The 17823-nt window shown below is 38.3% G+C and overlaps 1 long non-coding RNA gene across 1 annotated transcript; it reads right to left on the bottom strand.

Moving 5' to 3' along the window:
• Positions 1-4976: 4976 nt before the first annotated feature.
• Positions 4977-10621, bottom strand: LOC121656002. The gene is made up of 2 exons (XR_006013360.1): positions 10492-10621; positions 4977-9105 (listed from the first exon to the last, which is right to left on the bottom strand). It is a non-coding gene; the product is annotated as an uncharacterized LOC121656002 (long non-coding RNA).
• Between the last annotated feature and the right edge of the window lie 7202 nt (positions 10622-17823).

Genomic DNA, 17823 nt, shown 5'->3' with positions numbered 1-17823 from the left:
AGGCAAAAAAAAAAATCTTGATAAAAGTGTGCAAGCATTGCCAGACAGGGGTATTTTCATCTTGAATCTGGTGTGTAACAAAGAGATTTGAATAACTGAGGATTCATACGTGTTGAAGTATAAAGTTTATCCAAACCAAGCTAAATATTATTAGCTGCTTGATAATTTGACACTAATTCAAACCAGGATTTTAAACATTTTCAAGTTTGAGCAAATGGGGTTTAATTATCAGTTATAACAGCAGTGAGAAATAAAACATTGTTACATAAATAATCTATCAAAATATTTGCAACAAGTTCAAAAAGGTCAAATTGGTTGTTTGCTCTATGTGGTAGAAGGGGGGTCAGTGGTTTCTCCCCACAGCAGTTCTGGTTTCCTGTCTGGTATTAGACTGAATCTTTGTGTCTGACCACAAAGACTTGCATGGCTAGCTACACGTTGTGAGTTATCTGGACATCTGACATTGGGCTTGGGGTATGTCTCGTCCTGATTTGTCTCCTTCCTCTGTTAAAAAAAAATCAGAAATATCTCCCTTCTCTTCATTCTTATAGCTTCCTAAAATCAAACTGGTTGCAGCATATATTTCTCCACATGCTTAAATAACTTTAAAATCAACTATCAGCCTTGTTAGTCTCCTGTTAAAATCAAAATGGATCATATAGATTAGTAACTTGGGAACTTGAGCATTCTTAATAATTTAATTTCAGCTCCAATGTTAAAATCTTCATTAGCTGAGTTTATGTATTGCTCCTAAATCGGTTAAAAAAATAACTATGACATGGTTTCCCCACATTATCTTAAAATTAATTTAGTGCTAGCATATAACTAGATTAGCACCGCTACATAGCTTCATGCTAACATCAGGTTACAGTCTTACATAACATTAGTTGTACTTGCCCAGGGACAAAATCTCTTCTAAAAATCTGTAGCCACATGTCAATATTTTTAAATGATGAAAAATTAGTAAAGAAAGTACTTTTCAAATTTGCTTCAAAGTGACACATCTGGAAAGATGTTTGTGTTCTCCTCCAGCGACCTGTCAATCACCTGAGGTGATAGCTGGGTAGTCCAATAAAAAATTCAAAGGTGACCAATGCCTCTATAGCTCCCAGGCGGCACCTTGGTGGTGAAAGGTGAAGCCTATGCTGAAGTGCAAAAAATTGCAGTTCAACCGTCATCCGCTAGGGGCTGGCTCCAAAACAGTCAATCCCCATAGGCTTCCATGTTAAAAAGACAAACTTCACAGCAGAAATAAACATGTTTAAAGCCTGATACAAAAAAAAACGTTTTAGGATTAATAGGTCAAGTTTACCTTCATGACAACTGTGAAGGGGGTGAATTTTTTTCTAACTCATCTGTTTGGATGTTATTTAATCTTAAAATTCGGCATAATTAGGGACATGTCCTTTTGATTGACAGGTATCCAATAACCACTGCAAGAAGGGAGAGTGTAGCACAGGGGTAGCCAACGTTGGTCCTCGAGGGCCCCAATCAGGCAGGTTTTCCAGATTTCCCTGCTCCAGCACACCTGACTCAAATCAAATGGATCCAACAGCCTATAAGGATCTCCATAATGACTCGTTAGTTTAAGTCAGGTATGTTGGAGCAGGGAAATCTGGAAAACCTGCCGGATTGGGGCCCTCGAGGACCAACGTTGGCTACCCCTGGTGTAGCACAACTGCGGTTTTTAGCCGGCTAACAGCATGCCTTAGCTTTAGCCCACCTACCTCCATTAGCTGGTTAGTTAGCATTAGCTTTGGGTTAGCTCGGTTAGCTCTTAGCTAGATGCAGCTCGGAGTTTGACGGGTGTCAATCATTACGTACGGGTGATGTCACGGAGGCTCCGTCCATCTTTTATTTACAGTCTATGATAGCTCTGCTCCTCGATAAGAGTTACTAGTGAACAATATACACATTGATATACAATTTCTGACAACTTTATTAGGTACCAGGTTGGACCCCCTTTTGTCATCAGAATTGCAGACCTCCGTTACGTTTTCAACATCTCCAGCTGAAAGTTGCATGCTTAGATGTTGTGTTTGGGTAAACACCAACTGTGAAAAAAAAAAAAAAAAAACTACACCAAACTGTCCATACTTCCTCCTGAAAATCTACACTCCTCATGTGTTAACGTGGCTAAGGCAATAAATATCCTAATCTAGCATGTTAGCATACAAACATCATCATGTTAGAATTTCAGTGCTGAAAGTGATGAATATTTTGCTGCTTTGGGGGGAAGGGTCAGTTAGGGAATAAAAAGAGAAGGGGGTTGGGGAGCGGGTTTAAACAGTCCAGAAACTGGCACGAGATGTTAGCAAGAAACAGTAAAGAAGGTGTTGTATGTCAGGAATTAAATTAATGACGTTTTTGCCAAGAATAACCTTAGCATGTCATGCAGCTGAGGCACGGTAAATGAGAAGTACCATAGCTGTAATTGAGTTGTAGCCCTGACATACATAATATAATGGTACATTTACTTCCCTCACTTTCAAGAATACAGTATCTTCTCCTCATTTTCAGCATTGTTTTGCCATATGTTCTCTCTTTTGCATTCTGTTGATATTTGTGTTTACCAGGTTTACTATTTGCTGTATGTTGTGTGTGTGTGTGTGCGCAGTTTGGCACTTTTTCTGCATTGTTGCCCAACAACAGATGGCATCTCCATGTGCTTCCTGTCCTTTCATCTTCCATTTCCTCCCAGCATGTTCTCCAGTACAGTGCTGCAACTTTAAACTGGTATTACAAAATATGCCCCTGTAATCTTTCAGGGAAGATCACAAAATTTCTAACACCCCTGGAAATGGGTTGTCACTCAGTATGTCTGAAGGTCATACAGCTTCTGTATTTCAGGCTTTTTACAAGATCTGATTCCTTCGACCCGTCTGCACATATCAATAATGTGTTTGTAGGATAACAGATAAGCAGAGGAAAATTATATTGTTCACATATTTTATGTCTATTATTCCCTGACAATACATTATTATATAATTCTAGTCTAATCCATTGTATTTTTTTAAACAGAATAAGTGAATCATGTCCCAGTCTGTTCTTTAGAAACTCCTACTTAACAGCATGTTAAATTTAAAAGACCTGCATGAGCGTAACATTGTTTTACACTTGCTGGTTTACTGCTCATCACATACAGCTCAGCATCGATGCCTTCGACTGATGTTGTAATGCAATTTTGATGTGCAACAACTCCTGAATCTGCAGACTTTTCAAGCAATGATCATTTCCCTGCAGTTTCGGTGACGGCTGCAGCTGTAGTTTTGGTTTCGGGGACTTTCCATCTGTTGTCTCACTTGTGGTAGAAACTGGAGAATAACAGAAAGATCACTTCTCCTTTCAGTGGTGCAAATGACAGAAACTTGTTTTCATGTTTCAAGTCATTAGCCCATTTGTAACCCAAAAAACTGCTTTCACTGCAATCATGTATGATTGCGGAACTATAAACATGCTGCTGTCACACAGTCATTCCTATCAGCTGTTTGCCGTATTTACATCATGCACGCGTATATTTCTTACAAAAAAAATGTCTTAATGTAAGAAAAAACATATTATTAGTGATCATTAATTTTGACTAAATGAATGAGCCAAGCATTCCTACATCTTATGGACTGGTTGCAAAAGTGAGTTAACTGCTATTGGTATGACACAGTGATGCTATGGCGCCATCTTGTGGTGGTAATTTGCTTTGCATGTTACAGAAATCTTTTGCCCATTGATGCTTATTTTTTATTACCTACAATTGCCTAAAATAAAAAGCAAATTATATAAAGAATTGATTGTGTGTACATAACATACAGAAAAACAGTGTTTCAGTGTACATGGCATCTTTTGTCCACCTGTTTAACTGCTTGTTAGGACAAATATCTAATCAGCCAATCAAATGACAGCAACTCAACATGTAGTCATGTAGACATGGGGAAGACGACGTGCTGAAGTTTTACCTGAGCATCAGAATGCGGGAAAAAAGAGGATTTAAGTGACTTTAAACATGGCGTGGTTGTATTTTAGAAATTGCTGATCTACTGGGATTTCACGCACAACCATCTCTAGGGCTTAATAATCCTACTGGTTGGAGATGATAGAAAGGCAACAGGAAGTCAAATAAGCACTGGTTCCAACCAAGGTCTGCAGAATAACATCTCTGAACACACAACACGTCCAGCCTTGAAGCAGATGGGCTACAGCAGCAGAAGACACACCGGGTGCCTCCTGTCAGCTAAGAACAGGAAACTGAGGCTACAATTCACACACACTCACCAACACTGGACAATAGAAGATGGAGAAACGTTGCTGGTCTGATGAGTCTCCATTTCAGCTCCACATTCAGATGCTAGGATCAGAAATCCATGGAAACATCATGAAAACATCCTGACTTGGTTCAACGCTTCAGGTTCCTGGTGGTGTAATGATGTGGAGGACATATTTTTATATATTTTTGGCCCACTTAAGGCTGACCATGTCCATCCCTTTAAGACCACAGTGTAGCATCTACTAATGGCTACTTCCAGCAGGATAATGTGCCATGTCACAAAGATCAAATCTTTCCAACTGCTTTTTAGGACTTGACGATGAGTTCACTGGACTCCAACGGCCTCCACAGTCACCAGATCTCAGTCCAGTAGAGCAGCTTTGGGATGTGGTGGAACGGGAGATTGTCATCATGGATGTGCAGCAACTGTGTGATGCTGTCATGTCAGTACGGAGCAAAATCTCTGATTTACTCCTTGTTAAATCTATGACACCAAGAATTATGCAGCTCTGAGGGGAAAAGGCGTCCAACCTGGTAGTTGAGTTAATAACGCGCTCATTAGCCACCCTATCTGATGGACCAATTTACTGAAGTGACAAAAAATGGTAGGTAATTGTTAGTAATGAAGAAGAAGTTAGTCACCAACAAATACTGTATCATGCATCACTAAATAAAGTGCACTAAAACAAAAAGGAATAAAGACACATATATTATTTACTGCTGATCAACAGTTTATTCCAAAGTGCACATTTAAGAAAGTTTTACATATGCTTAGCAGAAAATACATCCTGTTATTTAAAGCCAATTTGTAACATTTTTACATGGGTTGTCCTGATAGGAGTAAATACATCACCTAGATATCACATGTAGAGTAGTAGTTCCTCTTTAACAGCCAGCTCCTCTATTTATAACTGATGCATAAATGTGTTGGGTATAAATACATCTTTCGATTGTGTATAATCTGCACACTTTTAAATGCACACACAGACAACACCCATTAATTCTTCCTCTAATGCTTCGGGGGGTTTTATTTTATTAAAGATTTTCAGCTTTCAGGGCAAAATACACCAAACACTTTCATGTAAGTTTGTTTTCCACGCAAAGAGAAAATAAATAAATACATAAAATATTTATTGCTTATTTTTCATCATTATTTTCCACTTTCCCTCCTACCCTGCACCACTACTGTCTGGATTCTGGGTTCACATGCTCTGAAGAGTGTATATGTGTGTGTCCCAGCCCCAGTGGGACATCCATGACCGAGGTCGTCGGGTCGGGAAAACTAGCCAATCAGAAATCAGCCGCTCCCCGTTTCCTGTCCTGAATGGCAAACATTCCCCAGCAGCCCAGCTCAGGATGTCAAGAGGAATAGCACAAATCTTTTAGTTCAAACTTCAATCGCTTATTCACACGGGGTGATGGGCCCTTACAAAAGTTAAATTTAACACAATTTACTGCCACTGGAAGAATAGCATGTTTCACAAATGAAAAAAAATCTGAGCCGCAGGCTTGTAGTAATGTGGTTGACTCATCTGTGTGTGGTCCAGCTGATTTCTGAAGCATCAAAACATGAAGTTTCCTGAGGTAAAACCAGGCTGATTACGTTTTTATTAACCACAACTTCCAGGAATAATTTATCATAATGTTAAAAAAAGTCCATTAAACATAGAAGTTTGTGTTTAAAAATGTGATGCAGATTTCCTCAGTGGCGAGTGGAGTTCCTGAGTCAGGCAGTGCAAACAGTCCCACTCCCGGCCACTAGGAGGCATACGCCGAGAGTGTAGGATGTTTACACTTCCTGTAAGTCAGAGGTTAAACCAGTTAATGTCCACTTCTTTGCCCACACATTCACTATATACTCAATAAAAGTTAGATTTAGATAGTTGATGATGGAATTTAGACAGTACTTCTTCTTAAGTGTGATCTGTATACTGAGAAATCCCACATTAAACAATATATGAAACATAAATCAGGATAGATATACTCCAAAATCTCAAGGAATGTAAAAAGAAAACAAGAACGGCACACCGTGTTATTTATATCTCTTTGTAAAACACTGGAATAGAACCCATGACAGTAATAAACTGTGCACTTATTTTAATTATTTAAATATGCAAGCAGTGAAAGCACCATTATATAGAAAATATAGTTATAATAAGCATTCTTACAAACGTAAAAAAGAACACAAAGATTTTGAGCATTACATCATCATAATAATAATAATAATAACAACCATACAGTGGAACAAACCACGCTTCAAACCAACTCATAATATCAGATTGCAGCCATGATAAACACTCATATTTTCAACCTTAGTTTGTTTGTTGTTAAAATGTCTTTTGATAACTTTTGTCAAACTACTCATGACTTTTTAAGATTGACTGACCAACACTTCCCACGAAAAACTAAATTTATGTTTCTTTTCCTCATGCTAGATTTCTCTGAAAGACACAACTTCTCTTTTATTTTTCCTCCCAAAAAAACAAATAGCGGATAAAGCATCCTCTAAAAGCAGGTTAGATCATCTGTGAATCTCCATGTGAAGAAGCTTCATTGAGCTTCTTTTCAGGTCACTAAGTATGCTTTCATTTGATGAATGTTGGGGTGGGTTTAATTATCACAATGCTTCCTTCCTTCCTCCCTTCCTTCCTTTCTTCCTTCCTTCTTTCTTTCCCCGTCTGTGGCCCTGTGGTATTTGTTACACCCACTTCCTCTTAGCACTCACCGAGTGTGGGAGAGGACCAAACTATGCAGTTTTCACCTCCTTTCTCCTCCCCTCTCTCCCCTCACTCCTCCCATTCCACTCTTCTCTACATTTCCCCTTTCCCCTCGATCCCTTCCCCTCCTCTTTTATACTCATGTCCCAGGAGAGGATGAAGCTGCTCCCACTGGGAACTGAATGGAAACAACTGTCACGACCAGCTGTTTCAGAGTGCTACAAATTCCCTTTGCATTAAAAATCATCTTTACAGTATACACAGAAAAGAAGTCTTGCTGGAGTGGAGCTGAAGAACTGAACTGATGTCAAACGTGACAATTTTATAAGTTGTGAAGCACTGAGACAAATCCTAAATATCCAAGGATGTCTCAGCTGTGACCTTATATCTGGTCACACTGGTCCCTATGCTGCCCCTACTGGTAACTCACATATTGCAGCTTGCAAACGCATCTGAAGACATGAACAAACCACACAACAAAGAAATACAACACACACGAGGCAGCATGAAAACAAGCATTTACATAATTAAAAACATGTATATTCCTGCCCTAAGGCTTCATGTATCAGGACATACTGTAAATTAAAATTGTCTGGCATTTAAAGAACTTCAAACTGGATACAAACAACCCCAGATTAAAAAATATATATATCCATAAACATTTTACTAAAGATTTTTTTAATCAAACTAATCCAAAATCCAGAAAAGGAGAGTGGAAAACCTCAAATAACTCATGATCCAATACCTGGAATCTGAAATGTATTTTCTTCTACAATGAGAAAGAATCACATTTACTCTAAGCTTGTACAACCACCTTTAGCAGCAATAACTTGAATAGTTTTCTGTTTGATATTATCCGTCTCTGACATTGTGGGAGGAATTTAGACCTTTTTTTTTTCTTTTTTCTTTTCTTTTTTCTGCAATGTTGCTTCAGATCATTGAGCCTGTGTGTATTATTCACAGCCCTCTTAAGTCCCACTGCAGTTGGGTTGAGGTTTGTACTTTGACTGGAACATTACACAAAGTCACGTCCTCTCTTTTTCTGTTGCAGACTGGCAGGTGCATTTGGGATCAAAGTCCTTCTGAATGACCTGGATGTATGACCTGACTCTATAATACTTCAATACTGGAAGAGTTCATGCTCATAACTAGGGATGGGAATTGAAACCCGGTTCCACTAAGGAACCGGTTCTTAATTTTCCAAAGCACTGAAATCATGTGCCACTGGGCTTATCAATGCCGACAGGTGCCGGTCAGCTCACTGACTACAAATAACAGAAATGTGTGTCTGTTGTTGGAAGAGGTGATCCAGAGCATCGTTACATCTCACTGACAAACCTCTAATGTATAAGGACAGACCTATACAGGTACACCTGCGTACACCTATGGAGGAGTACGCAGCCTAATCTCTGCTCTGTGTTTCTTACGTGAGTGGGTTCGAGTACTCTCTGTAGGACTTCCTGATGTGCAGTTTCTATTAATTTACTAACTAACGTCCTGCTTTCTGTGGATGTCGGCGAGTTCATCACTGACCAGCTGTGAGTTTTCCTCCTTCTGGTGAAAATATTCCTGCTGTATCTGTCTAGAGGCTGTTAGCAGCTTGTTAGATTAGCCGTTAGCTCACCTGTAGCCACAGGTGTGTACTGTATATGTGCTTCATGGAAAATCTAGTAGGCTGTAGTCAATTAGATTGGGGGTGAAACAGTTGGGGACTGCGACATGCTTTCTGTGTGTGCACTGGGCCATGCACAATGCAGAGAGCAGAGGAGATTTTTTTGTTTAATTCTATGAAGTCTAGAAGTGGGTTGCAGCAAAAACTGGGGGAAAAAAAGACAAAAACTCCAACACCAGCAGCACGTGAGGCAAAGCCATGCAGCAGGTCTGAGCTGCTCTGGCTGCGACTTCTAAATAGTTGTTTTAGCCTTTGTAGTAACTAGTGTAGATTGGCATTACAGTGTAAATATTATTTTTTTTCCAGGTGCACATGCAACAGTGTTGAGTCCACTTCTTAATGATGTGGGCGTTTATTCCCACAAGGTCCAGTATCATGTAAAATCCAGCATGAATCTTTCTCTGCACACCAGCCTTTACAGAATACTTCCACATCATCTGGTCCAGAACGACGGGAGTCTAAAAATAGAACAGTGTGGTCAAAATGACCACCTGTAGCCGAAATAGGTAGAAATGATCATATACTATATATCACATGCTAATATATTCATACTAAATATTAAAACTAGTTTTATTATTTATTCACATAGTTTTAGGAAAAGTGAGGACCAGTGAGCCTTAATGTTTTTATTTGACAAAGTTACTGAATATGCAAATTTTAAAACAGTAAAAATGACCATCTTGGTCGTTCTTCTGTTAAATGCATCTAATGTTTACAAAATAAAGATATATTCATCACTACATATTTTGAACTGCAGGTAAAGTTTAAAGTGTCCATTCCTGTGAGGTGCAGTCAAAAGCCTCGGTTGAGTGGTTTGAAAAACAGCAGGTCATTTAGTGGGTGATTTAATTAATAAAAGTGGTAGAGGGAGGGGGGAGAGGCTGTTTCACAATACAGTGGTCATGTTGGTATGTGTTTATTTTATTGCATTCTTGGTCGGCTTCATGTAAACATCTACAGAGTTTTATATTAAGTGGTGCATTCTTCACCATTTTCAGACCAGATCTGTAGTTTTGGCCTTCAGATCAGTTTTAAGATTTTATTGATCAGGCATTTTCTTTACATTGTGTGGAGTTGACAAAGATTCTAAAGTTCACTCATTTTAGATCTTAAATGGACAATTTTTGACACCGATAATCTGTGTTTTAGATACTTGTTTCTTCTTCTGTTAAAAATTGGGTCAGGAATTGATAAAGGAATCTATAAAGAATTTTAATAGTAAATTCCCAGCCCTACTTATAATATGTTTTGCCATGCTTGAGTGTTTTTTCCTGAAATGAACTTTAATGTTTAGCATGCAAGTTGAGGCCTGCAGACTCAGAGATGTAGATCTTGGGACTTTTGAATTTCTCAGAGCATTTCTAAACTGGGGTGAACTTACTGTTACGTCCACGTCCGCTGTCTTAAATGCTTTCCACTAGTGAAAAACCTTTCTCACTGCACAATGACACACTTCAAATTCTTTTTTTTTAAATTGTCTTTTAGTCTTTGTATGTGAATTTGATCAGCTTCACCTATTTGCTCCTTATCCTATCAATTCCAATGCGAACAGTATGGGTGTACATAGTTTTTTCCAAACATTACATTTTGGCTTTGAGTTTGCAAACCGCAAACTGTATGTAATGTTATTTTGATCATATAAGGTTGTATTTGCTTAATTTTAAGACCTTGTAAAAAAGAAAATGGCTTTTTAATGTAAAGGTGAAGCTAAAACTCTAAATAGAAACCAGGAATGTTGATGCAGAGGTGGCCAAATGTATAAAAATCACTTCAGAATATGAACCAATTACCTTTACATCCAGATAATCCCACAGCTCTTGAGTTCCTTGTGTAACTATACTTACAGTTGTGTGCAGAAATAACACTGGAGCCTGGGAAGTGCAGCGATGGGAATAGCAGTTGGCTGCTGCAAACATCCGACTGAAAGCCCAAAAACCTAACACCAGCTTCCAGTCAAGGATGTTTACAGTAGCCCTGACTGCCAACCAGGAGGTGGAGCACCTATGAACACACAGACACACACATTTCATTTATTACATGCAGGATTATTAATAAAAATCTTACATCAATAATTTATACTGACCAAATTCATGATGATCAAATAATATTTTTCCTTTTCCACAAATACAAACAGAATATTCGTCCTAACATCTTTAAGTACAGCAATAACGTCAACATATCGAGCTCTGTTTGAAAATTTAAAAAAAGAAAAAGTGATAACTTTCCTCATGTTTGTGCTATCTATCATTATTCTCACACCAAGCCCTTGAATATTTGATTTAATCCATCATGGGGCATGAGAACAAGATGAATTATACTCAAGCCCTTTTTCGTTTTTTTTATTATTTTTCGTTGGGCAGGAATAAAATGTATCAACAAAGATGGAAAATATCAATAGTTCTTAACGAACGATGACTTGTTGGCTCTGCTGTACATGATAAATAGCACATGCTACGATAATGTCCTCTAAGGAAGGGGCAGTAAGCTGCCATGACTTGTGTTAGTCTGATGATGAATTACAGGAAATGACGGCAAGTTCTTTGCCTCTGGTGCTCACATTTGAAGGATGACAGAGACACAAACTAACAATATAACAGACAAAAAAATGTGGAATACACTGTGGATGTTGGCGTTGTCAAGCAGAATGATGAGGAACATGTAAATGTAAAGGATGGAAATACTTTGATCAACAAAGCTTGGCCTCAGAGCCAAATGTCCCGCTACACCACACATTTGTAAAAATGTCATTTGTCTGTTTTTAAATGGACCTGTAGTCATTTAATTGTGCCATCTGTGAAAACTGACACAAACTGGTTAGAAACTACATATTTACTTGCATGAGAGATGCTGAATATAAAATAGCAGTTTTTGGACAATAGAAATAAGCAAAGATGGTCTAAAGTTAATATTTTATTCATTTGAAAATGATTACTACTACACATTGAACTGTAACATATTAGTTAAACACTATAAATCATATCTTTTAGCTAGATGAGAACATCTGTTCTGGTTACCTCTGATGCATTTTTACTGGCTAGCAGGATTGTCATGTTTTCCCAAAAAGAAATAAAAAAGAATCAAGTTATGATGAATTTTCTTGTTGCCATGTTGGTGATGGTATTTTACAAGCTTCTGACAGAAACCTGCTGGAGCAGACTGCAGACTGCTCTCATCCCTAACATTGGCATGGCTGTTAACTAATACATCCACCAGAGGGCAGTGTTTAGAGTTCACCCCTGACTTTCAATGTCAGTTTCAGACAACAGTAAACATGGTAACAGTGGAGATCATAATAATGTTCATTCTCAAAAAGAGTCATAAAAAGAAGCATTGCAGTAGACAGTGGTGGTATGTGCAGCCATTAAATACATCACAGCTTTTTTTTCTCTCCACGGCTGGTTCCATGGTACCTTTCAACGGTTGCACATCAGCTTTACTGCTCAACACTGCCCCCGGTGGTACTGCTCCGTTTGATGCACTGCAGTTCCAAGAGCTATGAAAACGGAGCAAATTAAGCACGCAAAGGATGCAGGAGACGGATGAAAATGATTTGTATTCGTCTCTAGAGTAGAGCATAAATGGGCCTTAGAGTGGTGAAGAGTTCACGAAGTACATTGAGAGAATGATAACCCCACCCTGTACTTTTACCCGAAGCCTAACCATTTTGATATGTTATCAACTTCAAATGACAGCATAAGTTGAAAATATGTACAAAGGACACCTGAAAAGTGCTGGAAGTGGGATTAAAAACGAGGACCCTTGAACTGCAGCCTATCACTGCATGAACTTGGCTAGTGGTCATTTCTAATGAGCTGAGCTGGAAATCTAAGGTAAGAGGATAAGGAGTCCAGTACAAGTTAAGGATCATCTTGTATAAATTAAATGACGTATGTCTTTACTTCCTGCAGGCCACAGCAGAAAGCCTCTTGCAGTAATCTTTCTATAAAATGCAGCTTTCTGTGTTGCAGCTACACGCTGAAGTGCTGAGCAGCAACCAGCATAGTTAATGGTTTCCACCATGTTTTCTTTGACTGGCTTTGTTGTCCAGTAAGCATTGTATCAGCATGTGACATTCCACAACCTTACTAACTCCAAACCCACACACATTTACCATGTAAACACAAATTGCCCTTTCTGTTTAGCCATTACACACACTCCCACAGCTCAGCATATGTACATAAACACACACACACACACACACACACACACATACACAAATCTAATTACTTCTTCACGCACAAATGAATGTGGAAGACTCCCATAGTGGCCTGTCTGACCCTCCTCCCCCAATCCAAATGCTTTCTTCCTGTTTCTTCCCGTCTAAACCGTTTTTCACTTTACAGACAAAAAAGTTGCCGTGGTTGTCTTGATACAGGCTGTGTGTGTGTTGGTGTTAACAAGACAATACTGTGCATGTGCCTTGTAAAGCATAAGCATTAATGTGCTTTTCTGTGCGTGTTAGAGACCGAATAACAGATGAGTGTATGTGACTGATAGAGCTGGAGAGCGTGTAATCACATGCATGTCCTGTGCTGAGATAAAGATAGGAATGCTTTTTCTGCCCTGTCCACAACCTCCCCTCTTCATTAACAAAGAACTCAACAGTCACGCTACTGCAGAACAATCAAGGCTTTTCAAACCAGCGAGTACAACAGACTTGAAGGTGAACCGTAAAGACGTTCCGGATAGTCTTTTTACATTATAGGATAAAACTTGTAATTAACTGCATTTAAAATAGGGTGTAATGATGGGATGTGAAATACAGTTAAAACATGACACCAGGTACAAAATGAGTTCAGCTTACTTTACTGGGACATGTGCTGTTAGATGCCGTCACAACTTTCGGGGATTTTTCTTGAGCTTTTGAGGCAGTGGATGGAAATCTGTTTCGTCAACACCATCAATTAGATTACATGACAAGACAGGATGTCTGCTCTGTTTAGCAATTTAACACTGAAAATGTTTGCAGACATTTCTGAATTTCCTAAATCAGTCATGTAGTTTAATCCTTTCACTGTTTGGTCCCAAATGTAACTATCCGTCCATCCATCCATTTTCAATACAGGGAGAGCTGCATAGACTCCAGCCACCTCTGTTTGAGGTGAATGCTAACATCAACATGCTAAGTAGAAGGCATTTCTTCATATTTTCTAACAGAAAAATGGGAAAGAAAGAATGAAAGTCGGCACGAACCCAGCCAGCAATAGTAAGAACTGTTTATAGGACATTAACATGAGAAATCTTGTTTACAAACTTTCTGCTTTGCTATCTTATTTTATCTTGCAGATCACAAGTTAATTGTTGTTACTACCAAGATAACAAAACTGATTTCGACATGTCAACAAGTTACATTTTCTAGTTATCTTGAGAAATTAGCCTCTTCTTGAGATAAAATATAATGACTGGTTATGATCTTTGCTTTGTTAAGATCATGAGTTGATCAAGGTGAACTAGAACCTACGTAGGTGGTTAGCACCTAATTCAATTGGTAATTGTGGCATTTAGTTAGAATCTATGACTACATTCATAATGCAGGTCTTAATGTTCAAACCTGATTTTTTCCCGTTTTTTGCAAGTTGTTCATCTAATCATTTTAATGCTGCCTCCATGCTGCCTGACCTGAAGTAACCCACAGGTGCAGAAGCAAATGTTTGTGAATTAATTAGAAGTTCTTGTGCAGTCGGAACTGACAAAATTACGACCAACTGATAAGGGAAAGAAAGAGATTGAGAAAAAAGAGAGAAAAACGCTTAACAATGGCCTTTTGTGCCACAGTGGCTGCTACCTCTGTCTGTCTCACTTTAAGGACGTAAAAGTTGGATGAATTGCAACATGACAATTCAGACAGAGGTCGCTTTGATAAAGATTGGATACGTATCCGGTTTAGTGCCATATGTAAAAGTGGCCTGGCTCGGATTTGAAAGAAATCTGAAAAAAATCAGAAATGGGTCATATTTGGGAAAAAAAAAGTCAGATGACTGAGACAGTAACTTGAGGAATGGGTCCTTCTGTTAGCTTCCTGGCATGGCTTTCTGTAGTTATTGTTTTATAAAAGTTTTTAAAAATATTAAACAGTTATCTAGAGATAATAAGAGCATTGTTCTGCTTTCTCAAATAGTTATTTTTATCTTGAGATAATGAGATAGCTCATCATGAGATAACAAAAGTTAAAAAATGTTCAGGCGTGGCCTCTAGACTTCTGTACCAAACAGAGCTATCAGGATTATAAAATTCCAATTGTCTACGTTTGTACGTTACTATAACAGCATAAGTATGGTCATGATGTAATAACTGAGGAACAAGTGTGTTTATTTCTATTTGGATGACAGCGAGAACAGTTTTACTGATTCACAAATGTAAGTGGCAGAAAATTGCCAAATATTTTATATCAGTTTTGAGTGTGCAAGTGTGACCTCTCAGTCTAGTTACAATAGAACATGCTTTGACAGTTGAGCGTGATTTAGGTACAAATTTATATTTACAAGTTAACACAAAAGAAGTGTAAACAGCATGCTGTGATCATGGCTCTTGATTGAGAATCTCATGTGGGACCATGTGGGACTGCATCTCCATGGTAGTATTATTTTATTAAAACATTAGGATAATGTGTCATTAATGTGTGTAATACCATTTTTTACCACTAGTTTTCCCTGGAGCCAGCAGAAGGAGAAGAAGCAATAGCTGGTGCAGCCAGCGGTAAACATAAAAAGCTTGCATCGAAACATAAAGATGAGTGGAACGTAGTGAAAAGCACAACATGCTGATAGCTCACTGCCTCTCCTGCTGTTCATGCTGGACAAAGTCTTGTGAAAACTGTATTAGGTGTAAATACCAAAGTAAAACCAAAAACCCCAAGACTGCATAAACTTTGTGTTCCTCCATTGTTTACTTATGATTTAAAGCTGTTTTCAGTCCTGGCAGATCAATGAGCTAGATTTTCTCCTTTTTTCTTTTTGGTCAGTGGTCATTTTGGGAAATGTCGCCCCCTAGTGATGAGCTGTTGTAACTGCGTGATGTTGTCGGGCGGTTTCGTCCACTTGAGTAAAGTGCAGTGTAAAAGCAAAATTAATTCATATATGAATTATTAAAGAGGAACACTAGTGAGTTAAAAAAAAAAAAATTATCTTTTGGCACATGAAAAAAAAATCCTATTGTTAAATAGGAAAGGAAACAAACATGTCAGGTACAACACTGCCCCTTGTGGTGATCATTTTTAAATATCAAAACAATCGAATCTACCTAATCTGGATTAGAAAATCTAATCAGCTGCATTAGAAAAGATTATTTTTATTTGTTTTAAACTGCTTTGAATAAAGCTGTAAACATTAATTCATGTCATCTTTCATACATTTATACACCAACCCAACCCCACACTGCAAAGAAAAATCTTAGTTAGAAGACACTCCATGAACAAATCTCCACCTCACTGATCACTGATTAAGTTGTAGTTACATAACCAACGCTGCATTCAGAGTATGTTTGCTTTCCAGTAAATCTTAGTTCCTGTTCATGTCCACACTCCACTGATGCTCGCATGCAGTTATCCTTGTGTCTAGTGTGTGAATGGACTTTTGGGCACCAGACTCCCTGTTTCTCTCTTTCAGTCAGGTCACTTGGGGAACAAAGCAAACTTTATCAGCACATTGCAATCCTGCATTCCCCAGATTCTTAGCACTTGGCAACCAGCAAACACACAGCGAAGAAGGAGAGAAGAGGAGAAGGAAGGCAAGTGGAAGACAGAAGAGAGAAAAGGAAGGCAGGGAAAATAAAAGCAGGTGGACACAGTAACTTGCAGTCTTTCCGCACAGCTTTGTGGTGCCTAACACCCTGGCAGCATGTAATAGAAAACAAAAGAAAAAAGGTTTTCAATCATAACATCTGCAAAGCTGATTCACAAGAATGAAAATTGGATATTTTGTTTCTTTCTGATCCAAGAATGTTCTTTTCCAAATTACAGGACATAACAAGAACATATTAAAAACCAGCCTCGCTTTGTGCCCTCTCTACTGTACACTAAGGATATCAAAACCACGTGCAATTCACACCTTATCAGCAAAACTATACACCTCAATGTGCATGACTAAGGGACACTTTTTCAGTTTGGCTTTGACGCAATCCAGCCAAGCTGCAACTGCTTTGATAAAATCTCAACTCTTGACACTGCTTGTTGCCAAAACGGTGGTGGCATTTTGGTTGGACCAAACTCAAAGACAAAAATAAAGAAAGTATCTTTGAGTCATTAAGTTCATTTATTTATTTATTTATTTGTGGTTTTACTATTTGAAAAGGTGGGAACAAAAAAGTGAACGTTAGATAGCTTGGAAAATTAATATTTGAGATTTTAAACTTCCAGAAGAAGCCTTTTTAATGGGCCCTCCACAAGTATAGTGTGGAAATTACATGTACTGTTATGTATGGGACAAAACCATGGGAAACGCTCTAATTTACTGCCTCTCCCTGTGTTTCTATATGGAATACAGCTTGTTTAGACTAAATTTAGACAGTGTGACAGCTCCCCAATGTTATAATCAGCCCATAGATCAAAATTCCTAAATATTTTTTTTAAGTTTTTCATAGTCTTATTTAGTGTAATTAGCTTGTTTATGTGTTCATGTGTTTTTATATGTAAGATTTTGCTAATAGTTTATTTATGGAAACACCTTTTGATTATGACACAACAAAAGGGACAACACTTGGGCAACTGAAAGGCCAGCAGAGGCTACATCCTTGCCAAAAAAGGTAAAAAAAAACTTAGCACCTATAGTGAATCCCAAGGATATGGGGAACTATATCTTTATACACTAGAGCCCCCCTTCCACCACTGTGTTCGGCTCGGGACAGTTTAGTTTGGTAAAGCCTGATCTCAGTTCCTTTACTTGGTATGTGGCGTATCAGCCAGATAGCATCACACTACGTAATAGCGTGATGTAATAGCTGCACGGCGCCTTCCTTGAATTATAATTAAAAAGAAACAAAGGTGAACATCCAGTAGTTTATGTTGTTTCTTCTTGGTGTGCAGCTTTAAACAACAAAAAAACCCATGTGTATTTAAACATGGTGCTGTTCCTGCTTTGTTCTTATTACCAAGTCAAACAGAAAATTATCTTTTTTTTCAACCAATCAGCAGATTGCAGTGTGTAAAGCTCCGCCTTTTTGGGTTGGATCAGTAAGATTGG

Source organism: Melanotaenia boesemani, chromosome 16 (genome assembly GCF_017639745.1).
Source record: "Melanotaenia boesemani isolate fMelBoe1 chromosome 16, fMelBoe1.pri, whole genome shotgun sequence".
NCBI classification, from domain to species: Eukaryota; Metazoa; Chordata; class Actinopteri; order Atheriniformes; family Melanotaeniidae; genus Melanotaenia; species Melanotaenia boesemani.
This window is presented reverse-complemented; position numbering and strand designations above follow the sequence as displayed.